Here is a 9,991-nt window from a genome sequence, read left to right as displayed (position 1 = left end):
GACAGTAGGGCTGCCAGATTAGTAATGTACTGTCTCTTTTGTTTCAAAAACTTGTAGGGGGCCCAGGCATTGCAAGGGGCCCAGGCCCCTACCAATGGGGCCGAGTTGTTTCTGCTGTAGTAACTAGCAGTTGCTAAAGCAGGGCAGCTGCAGAGTAAGCTGATGCTGCTGAAGGGATGTCTCTTTCCTGGATTGCGCTGTCTTTGCTGAAAAATATGAGGCCATCTCTTTACTGGATTAGGATGTCTCTTTGCTGAATATATGAGGCTGTCTCTTTACTGGATTGGGATGTGTTTTGCTGAATATATGAGTCTGTCTCTTTACTGGATTGGGATGGCTCTTTGCTGAATATATGAGACTGTCTCTTTACTGGATTGAGGTGTCTCTTTGCTGAATATATGAGGCTGTCTCTTTACTGGATTGAGATGTCTCTTTGCTGAATATATGGGGATGTCTCTTTACTGAATTGAGATATCTCTTTGCTGAATATATGGGGATGTCTCTTTGCTGGCTTGGATTTATTTTCATTTATTAAGTTGTAAGAGTGTTAAAATAGAAGTGGGTGCTCTGAAGGACTCGGTTGGATGGCCAGTGGGTGGATTCTGTGGGACGGCCAGAGGGTGGGCCCTGCGAAATGTTGGTGGTCAGGCCCTGAGGGGCCCAGGCCTAAAGCTGTGTAAGGGGCCCCAAAATTTCTGATGGCGGCCCTGGCTATGTATAAATGACCACCCCTCCAATGCACATCTTGTATAAAATTAAAGCAGAAAAATAATATTTTTATGATGTCTCAGTTGTGTGACATATAAGGAGGGGAATATTCACCCAAACAAAAACTAAAATGTTTATGCCTTTATCTGACATTAGGCCATTAATGGTTCCTTTTTTTTTCATAACTGTTATGGCTTTTTTAAAACCACTGATAACTAGAAGTTGACCTATGACATTCTGGTTGCTCACTGATTTCTTGTCCCTTACCCCCTATTCCCTAACCTACATCCCCCTTTTCCCTTTTTGTTTTCTTTATTTACACATTTTAGAAATGAATATGAAGGAAGTAAATGTGTTTTTTTCTTTGATTCCTGTAACTTATTACTGATTTTATACTTTATTTTTATTTGTTTATTTATTATTTGTGACATTTGAACTATATTGTTAATTAGGCCCCGTTCACATTGCCGCGATCCGACTTCCCGGGGCGACCTCCGAGGTCGCGGTGCGAGCAGCGCGCCGCGACCTCGGAGCGGCCGGCACGGACTTCATAACATCACAGGTCACGCCTCACAGGTCGCCCCAGTGTGAACGGGGAATCATTTACATATGTATTCCATTTACTGATACTGTTTACATTGCAGTCATATATGTTTTTTATTGTCAAACCTGAATTCTTTACTTAAATAATATACAAAAAAAAAAATTGTAAAGTGCAGAAACCCATATTAACTAATCCAGTGAAGATGGATTCTGACTTGTTAGTGTGTATACCTTCCTTTATACTTGTTTTTCTTCTACTTTTTTTTTTTATTGAAGAAGCATGTTTAATATATGTGTTAAATGTTTTCTTTGTACATATTAATAGCACAACCCCTGACAGATGGTATCTATGGCAGATCGATTCCCAGAATTGTCCTGTTGTGTGCGTGACATGCATGATGTAGACTGTTTACCTATGTGATGGATGGTGTGACAGTTTCATTTCAAAGCTGCAGTACAGTCTGAGGACCTATTAGTAGCGTGCTTCTCAGGAGGAAATCATCATGTAATAAACTAGTAGGCAATGATTAAACCATAGTAAACTTTCATCTCAGCCTACGGTAACAAGCCGCCACCCACCTGGCTGCGGTTTACTGGTTTGGTTTTATTTTTTTAGAAATTAAAACCTAGAATGAGCAGCATTTATTACACTGTTGACTTTAATGCCTGTAAATACAACAATGTGGGTTACCAGGGAGGCAATTCTAGATTAAATACCATATAGCCTGTGTTGTACTGTCAGTGAGAACAGCAGTATGAAATATATATCTAAGCTAAGTAAACTGGATATCCTGAGCTGTATAAGCACGCAGCTGAGAAGTTCTCCTAGGAATTGCTCCATGGTAACTGGACCGAGATAACATTTACTTAGGGGTGGATACATGAGCACTGTTACATTGGGCACCTACTCATTCCTTTGCTGCGGAAGAGATGCTAGCAGCAGAATAGGTAAGCTGGCCAAATGATTATAGTTCTTACATCAAACTATTACACCATGTGCCAATTCTTTTTATATTATAGAATTCCATTTACTAACTAGGCAGACATGCAATACACTCATTTAATTTAGATTGCTACATGCTGTCAAAATAAAAATGTTGATTAATATTCTTAATACTAAAGGATTCTATTGCTAACTAATACAATGCAGCATGTGATAATCCTATTGTTACATGCTAATAAAATAAAAAATTTGTGACTACTGCATGCTACTAAAGTCATGTTTGAATAAAAGAATAGCATATGCTATCAAAGCAAAAGTAGATTTAACATGTTTTCTGGTAATAAATGCTACTCCTTACTGATAGTATTCATAAATGCGCTTATTTATCCAAAATAACGGTCTAATCTAAAAATTTGAATTTACTTAATGAGTAATTTAGCATATGTTAATGTACTGCTGTATTGACTGTATGTATAAAACAATCATAACTGTATTATGGTACAGTTGTGCACAATATGTGAGTACTGCTTGGACAACCAGAAGGCAGTGGTTCTTCCAAAAACTGGTCCTGAAAAAAAAAAAAAAACGAAGCGCAAATAAAAAAAAAAAAACAAATTGCATACTAAACTGAGTGACTGTAAAGAATGCAGCATGGAAGTGCACCTCCATCCTTATTCTTGGAGTCTTCCTGTAATCTAGCTCTGCAAATGAGATACTCCCACATAAGATACATTTATTGATTGGAAACCTAGGAGGATGCAAAAAAAGATTCTTGGACTTCACTAAAGGCACCACTCCACTGTATACTAGAAATATTTGTAGAACTATGGCAGTCTAATATCTGTTATTTCAAATGCATCATGTTGCAAGTGTCATGCCAGTAACATGACTAGTTTGCTTTAAGCTACATGAGATAAAGTGCCATGTGCATTGTACAATCAAGTACAGTATTACCATATAAAATCAGTAGATGCTTTGCACAGTGTTTCTGATTTTACAAGTCTTTATAGTTTTTAATTTCACATCCAGATCTGATACAATGTGTGTTTATTTACTATATGTGTCTTTAATATCATTTGCAAGTCATTTGCATGTCGTTTCCTTTTCAAGTGAAGTTCCAATTGTGTTTTGTCTCTTTACAACCATCAAGATCTTTGCACACCTCTAATATCATATTTTGACAAAGATAACTTTGTGTAGTTGAAGTTTATGTGAGAATGATATGTGCTCCATGCAAGAAAAAAAAAAAAATGTGATAACCCCACTTCTGTATATTTTGTATATACTGTGTGTGTGTGTGTGTATACAGTATATATATATATATATATATATATATATATATATATATATATATATATATATATATATATATATATATATATTTATACATATACAGTATCTCACAAAAGTGAGTACACCCCTCTCATTTTTGTAAAAATTTTATTATATATTTTCATGTGACAACACTGAAGAAATGACACTTTGCTACAATGTAAAGTAGTGAGTGTACAGCTTGTATAATGGGGTCAATTTTCTGTCCCCTCAAAATAACTCAACACACAGCCATTAATATCTAAACTTCTGGCAACAAAAGTGAGTACACCCCTAAGTGAAAATGTCCAAATTGGGCCCAATTAGCCATTTTCCCTCCCCTGTGTCATATGACTCGTTAGTGTTACAAGGTCTCAGGTGTGAATGGGGAGTAGGTGTGTTAAATTTGGTGTTATCGGTCTCATTCTCTCACACTGGTCACTGGAAGTTCCTCATTGCAAAGAACTCTCCGAGGATCTGAAAAAAGAATTGTTGCTCTACATAAAGATGATCTGGGCTATACGAAGATTGCCAAGACCCTGAAACTGAGCTGAAGCACGGTGGCCAAGACCATACAGGACAGGTCCCACTCAGAACAGGCCTCGTCGACCAAAGAAGTTGATTGCACGTGCTCAGCGTCATATCCAGAGGTTGTTTTTAGGAAATATACATATTAGTGCTGCCAGCATTGCTGCAGAGGTTGAAGGGGTGGGAGGGTCAGCCTGTCAGCGCAGCATCTCATACACCACACACTGCATCAGATTGGTCTGCATGTCGTCCTAGAAGGAAGTCTCTTCTAAAGATGATGCACAAAAAAAATTAAAACAGTTTGCTGAAGACAAGCAGACTAAGGACAGCCATGTCCTGTGGTCTGATGAGACCAAGAGAAACTTATTTGGTTCAGATGGCATCAAGCATGTGTGGTGGCAACCAGGTGAGTAATACAAGGACAAGTGTGTCTTGTCTACAGTCAAGCATGGTGGTGGGAGTGTCATGGTCTGGGGCTGCATGAGTGCTGCCGGTACTGGGGAGCTACAGTTCATTGAGGGAACCATGAATGCCAACATGTACTGTGACATACTGAAGCAGAGCATGATCCCCTCCCTTCAGAAATTGGGCCGCAGGGCAGTATTCCAACATGATAATGACTCCAAACACACCTCCAAGACGACCACTGCCTTGCTACAGAAGCTGAGGGTAAAGGTGATGGACTGGCCAAGCATGTCTCCAGATCTAAACTCTCTTGAGCATCTGTGGGGCATCCTCAAATGGAAGGTGGAGGAGTGCAAAGTCTCTAACATCTACCAGCTCCGTGATGTCGTCATGGAGGAGTGGAAGAGGACACCAATGGAAACCTGTGAACCTCTGGTGAACTCCATTCCCAAGAGGATTAAGGCAGTGCTGAAAAAAATGGTGGCCACACAAAATATTGACACTTTGGGCCCAATTTGGACATTTCCACTTAGGGGGTGTACTCACTTTTGTTGCCAGCGGTTTGGACATTAATGGCTGTGTGTTGAGTTATTTTGAGGGGACAGCAAATTTACATTGTTATACAAGCTTACAAACATGTGAGGGGTGTACTCACTTCTGTGAGATACTGTGTATGTATGTATACATATATATATATATATATATATATATATATACACAGTGGGTACGGAAAGTATTCAGACCCCCTTAAATTTTTCACTCTTTGTTATATTGCAGCCATTTGCTAAAATCATTCAAGTTCATTCTTCTTCCTCATGAATGTACACATAGCACCCCATACTGAAAGAAAAACACAGAATTGTTGACATTGTTGCAGATTTATTAAAAAAGAAAAACTGAAATATCACATGGTCCTAAGTATTCAGACCCTTTGCTGTGTGTAACGCTCCTGCGTTTTACGTATGATGTGGATTTTCAGCTGCAGAAATATTCCACTTCAGTAGTCATGTAGAGAAACGCTAAGACACCAATCCCAACTCTCAATGACTCATCATGTGTGGATGATCTCAATTCAGCAAGTAAATACACACACTCAATAAGATGTTTCCTAGAGTGACTTATGTGTATAGTAACACAGTGATGATAGGCTGAAGAGACAGGTTGTGTAGAGATGGTAGATGACAGACACTTGAAAGGAAATGTTCTTGAAAGTAAGATAGTAGCAGATGGGATGCAGATAGGTTTAGCAATCATGTATGGTAGCAGATGACAGAGTAGCAGGTGGACATACAAGAGAGATCAACCCAGTGCAAGAACAGGTGGTAGTAGGCTCAAGAGCTAGCAATCTTAGATAATGCAGATGTAGTAATAGTCCTTAGTATGCAGAGCTAGATAGTGTAAGCTTTAGTATAAAGGTTATAGAGGTTTCCCCTGTGGGGTACTTATCACTAATAGCAATGTAGCAGAGGAGAGGTTCGGCAAGAGCGGATGATCCGGTAGCGGGATACAGGGATCAGCGCAGCGTGGTTCCGACAGCGAGGTATGATTGCAAGCATGAGAGCTTCAAGACAGGTTAGCATCAAGGCACAAAGCAGTTTGAACGAACACATGTGAGTGAGAGCCGGCGATCTAAATAGCCATCCAGTCCGGCGCTCAGTGATGACAGCATCAGTCTTAAAGGTGTATGCGCACCTTACCAAAAGAGAATGGTGGGGCGCATACACTTATGAAAGAGTAATTAGGGTACCCAAAGGTACCAGAACATTACAGTACCCCCCCCTTAAGGCCGGCTCCTGAAGGCCTCTGGAGCTGGTTTGTCTGGGTACTTCGCATGAAAATTGCGGATTAATCTAGAGGCATGTATGTCAGAGGTGTTTAGCCAGGTGTCGTCTTGGGGCCCATAGTTCTTCCATCGAACCAAGTACTGAAGTCTTCCTCTGTGGATACGAGAATCCAGAATCTCTTTTATCTCATATTCTTCTCCACCTTCAACTTGTACAGGAGGAGGAGGTGGGATAGTAGGCCTTATTCCTTGGTCAGGAACATGGGGCTTCAGTAGTGACACATGGAAAATGGGATGTATTTTGAGGTCTATTGGCAATGTAAGCTGTACTGCAGCTTTTCCAATAAGTTTCTTGATTGGGAAAGGTCCCAAGAACAGAGGTCCAAGCTTTTTGCTAGGGATTTTCAGTCTTAAATTTTTTGTTGAGAGCCAAACAAGGTCCCCGATAGCGTACTGAGGAGAAGGTCTTCTGCGAAGATCATAGTACTTCTTTTGTTGACTATGAGCGTGTGCAATGGTAGTATTAAGCAAACCCAGAGAGTCCTTTATTTGGGTAAGATAGTCTGAGGCTACTGGGTTATTTGAAGGAAGGATGCGGGGTGGAAGAATAGAGGGATGAAACCCATAGTTCAAGTAGAACGGACTCTGCTTGGTCGTACTGTGGGTTGCGTTGTTGTAGGAAAATTCTGCCAGAGGGAGAAGATCCACCCAATCATCCTGTTGGTAAGAAGTGTAACAACGTAAATATTGCTCGATGCATTGGTTGACTCTTTCAGTCTGTCCGTTGGTCTGCGGATGGTAAGGAGAAGTGAGCTTCCGCTCGATCCGTAGTATGTGACATAGTTCTTGCCAGAACTTGGAAATAAATTGTGATCCACGGTCAGACAGAAGAGTTTTTGGGATACCATGTAACTTAAAGACATGTTTCATCAGGAGTTCTGCCGTTTGTTTGGACGAAGGTAGTCTGCGAATAGCAATGAAATGTGCCATTTTTGTCAGATGGTCCACTGACACTAAGATGGTATTAAATCCTTTGGAAGGAGGCAATTCCACTATAAAGTCCAAGGACACAACTTCCCATGGAGTTTGGGGTATTGGTAGACTGCATAGTAGACCGGATGGTCTCGTAGTGTCAATTTTGGACCTGGCACAGACATTGCATGAAGAGACGAATTTTTGTATAGATGTTTTCATGTCAGGCCACCAGAATTGCCTGGTAATCAGATTAAGAGTCTTTGTCATACCCATATGTCCTGCCATAGGCACATCATGCGATAATTCCAAGATCTTGGTGCGTATGGTAGGTGGTATGTAAAGTTTGTCGTTGTAGTAGAGGAAGCCTTCTGCATCAGTATTTAGTTGTGGTGGGGGTGAATCCAAACTTATACCATGCAAAACCTCTTCCTTCAAGGAACGGACAACTCCAATAATGCGTTTGTGAGGTATTATAGGAACGGAAGGGATTTCGAAGTAGTTTTCTTCAGTTAGTCGTGATAGTGCATCCGCCTTTTTGTTCTTATCTGCAGGTGTGTAGGTCACTAGGAAGTTAAACCTTAGAAAGAATAGTGACCATCGTACCTGTCGGTGAGAGAGAGTTTTGTTAGTCTGAAGATATTGGAGATTTTTATGGTCCGTGTATATAAGTATTGGTAATTGGGTGCCTTCGAGTAGATGTCGCCAATTCTCCAGAGCCAATTTTATAGCAAGCAGTTCCTTTTCACCCACGGGGTAATTTATCTCTGGACTGCTTAGGGATTTAGAAAAAAAGGCGACTGGATGAAGTGGTGAAGTGTGAGTTGGTCGTTGGGAGAGTATTGCTCCTACTGCCATGTTTGACGCATCTACTTCCAGAAAGTATTGGAGGGATGGGTCTGGATGGCGTAATATGGGAGCAGAAGTAAACCTTGTCTTTAACAGGTGAAAAGCTTTATTTGCTTAATCTGACCATTTGAATGGTTTTTTAATGCTAGTGAGCTGTGTGAGGGGTCTCACAATGGCAGAGAAGTTTCTGATGAACTTCCTGTAGAAATTCAAAAATCCAAGGAATCGCTGTAGCGCCTTGCGTGTGGTTGGTGTAGGCCAATCCTGAATGCAGGATATCTTACTCATGTCCATCTCGATTCCTGTTTTGGATATGATGTAGCCTAGAAACAGTACCTCTTCTTTATGAAACAAGCATTTTTTCAGTTTCACATAAAGGTTGTGTGCAAGCAATCTCGATAATACTAGTCTTACATGTCTTATGTGTTCAGACAGGGATCGTGAATATATAAGTATATCGTCCAGATATACCACAACACAGACATCTAGTAAGTCTCTGAAAATATCGTTTATAAATCGTTGAAAAACTGCAGGGGCGTTGCATAACCTGAATGGCATTACAAGATATTCGAACAATCCGTATCTGGTTCTGAATGCAGTCTTCCACTCGTGTCCAGCACGGATTCGAATGAGATTGTATGCTCCTTTCAGATCCAATTTTGAAAAATAGGTAGCTCCACGCACCTGCTCAATGAGCTCAGGGATAAGCGGTAGAGGATAGCGATCTTTTATTGTAATAGCATTCAATTGCCTATAGTCGATGATAAGCCTGAGACTTGAGTCCTTATTGCGGACAAAAAAGAGTCCTGCTGCTGTGGAAGAAGTGGAAGGTCTAATAAAACCTTTCTTCAAATTCTCATCCAAATAGTCTTTGAGATGGGAAAGTTCATCCTGTGAAAGAAGATAAACATGACCGAACGGCAATTTGCTATTTGGGAGTAGATCAATGCTACAATCATAGTCTCGATGGGGAGGTAGTGCTTGAGCATTTTTCTCAAGAAAAACCTCAGAGAGATCCTGATAACATAGTGGTGCAATCTCATCTGTCACCACAGACAGGATCTTCCCGAAAGACGGGAGGTTACACGTACCCTCGCAATAGCAAGAGAGGAAGGCCAGGGTCCGTTCCTTCCAATCTATGGTTGGTTGATGTGTGTGCAACCAGGGAAGTCCCAACACAATGGGAAAGTGGGGTGAAGGTATTAGATCGAAGGTAGTGGTCTCCATATGAGACCCGTTAGTAGTGACTAGGAGTGCCTGTGTCTGATCAGTGATCGGACCAGAGGATAAAGGAACACCGTTAATAAGACTTACTGAGACAGGTTTAAGTTTAGAAATAATAGGAACTTTATTTAAAGCAGCAAAACGTATGTCAATATAATTTCCACAAGATCCTGTGTCAATCATGGCCTTAGTAGTAATCCTGTTCTGGTCCCACTGTAATGTTAAGCAAACAGAAAGGTAAGGGTTAGTGATTGAAGTTGTCAATCCCCCTAGGAGGACATGTGAACACTCACCCTTCTTTTTGTAGACTAGGGGACAGACGTTTATCTTGTGATCCGGGGATGCACAGTACAAGCAGAGATTACCAGATCGTCTTTTGGCTCTTTCCATAGTTGATAGAGGTGGGCGTATGGTTCCTACCTCCATAGGAACTGGGTCAACGGCCGAAATACGAGAAGAACTGGATAATGGCATTCCCATTTTCTCAGCCTTTCTTTCTCGTAGTCTTCTATCTATGGTGATACTGAGTTGTGTCAATGCATCCAGGGTTTTTGGCAGATCCGCTCGGGCGAGCTCGTCTTTAACGGGGTTTTAGCAAGAAAAGTAACTCACATGCGTTTTTAAATTCGCAAAATTTTTTGCAATCGCCTGTAAATACCAAAGGAGGATTTATTTTGGGTTCAGGGGACTGAGCAGTGGTAAGTTGTGTCAGTCTAATTACCTGC

The 9,991-nt window shown here is 40.8% G+C and overlaps 1 protein-coding gene across 1 annotated transcript in view; it reads left to right on the top strand.

Moving 5' to 3' along the window:
- Nucleotides 1–1,895: 1,895 nt before the first annotated feature.
- Nucleotides 1,896–9,991, top strand: part of LOC309544691 (E3 ubiquitin-protein ligase TRIM32-like) — a 33,382-nt gene continuing 25,286 nt past the window's right edge. Inside the window, exon 1 of the mRNA XM_082243603.1 lies at nt 1,896–2,199. The gene's annotated coding sequence lies outside the window, so the exon portion shown is untranslated. The remainder of the gene's footprint in view (nt 2,200–9,991) is intronic.

The sequence above is a fragment of the Pelophylax lessonae genome, assembly GCF_965119305.1.
Source record: "Pelophylax lessonae genome assembly, chromosome: 1".
Taxonomy (NCBI): domain Eukaryota; kingdom Metazoa; phylum Chordata; class Amphibia; order Anura; family Ranidae; genus Pelophylax; species Pelophylax lessonae.
The sequence above is the reverse complement of the archived record's forward strand: the minus strand, read 5'-3'. Positions and strand labels throughout refer to the sequence as shown.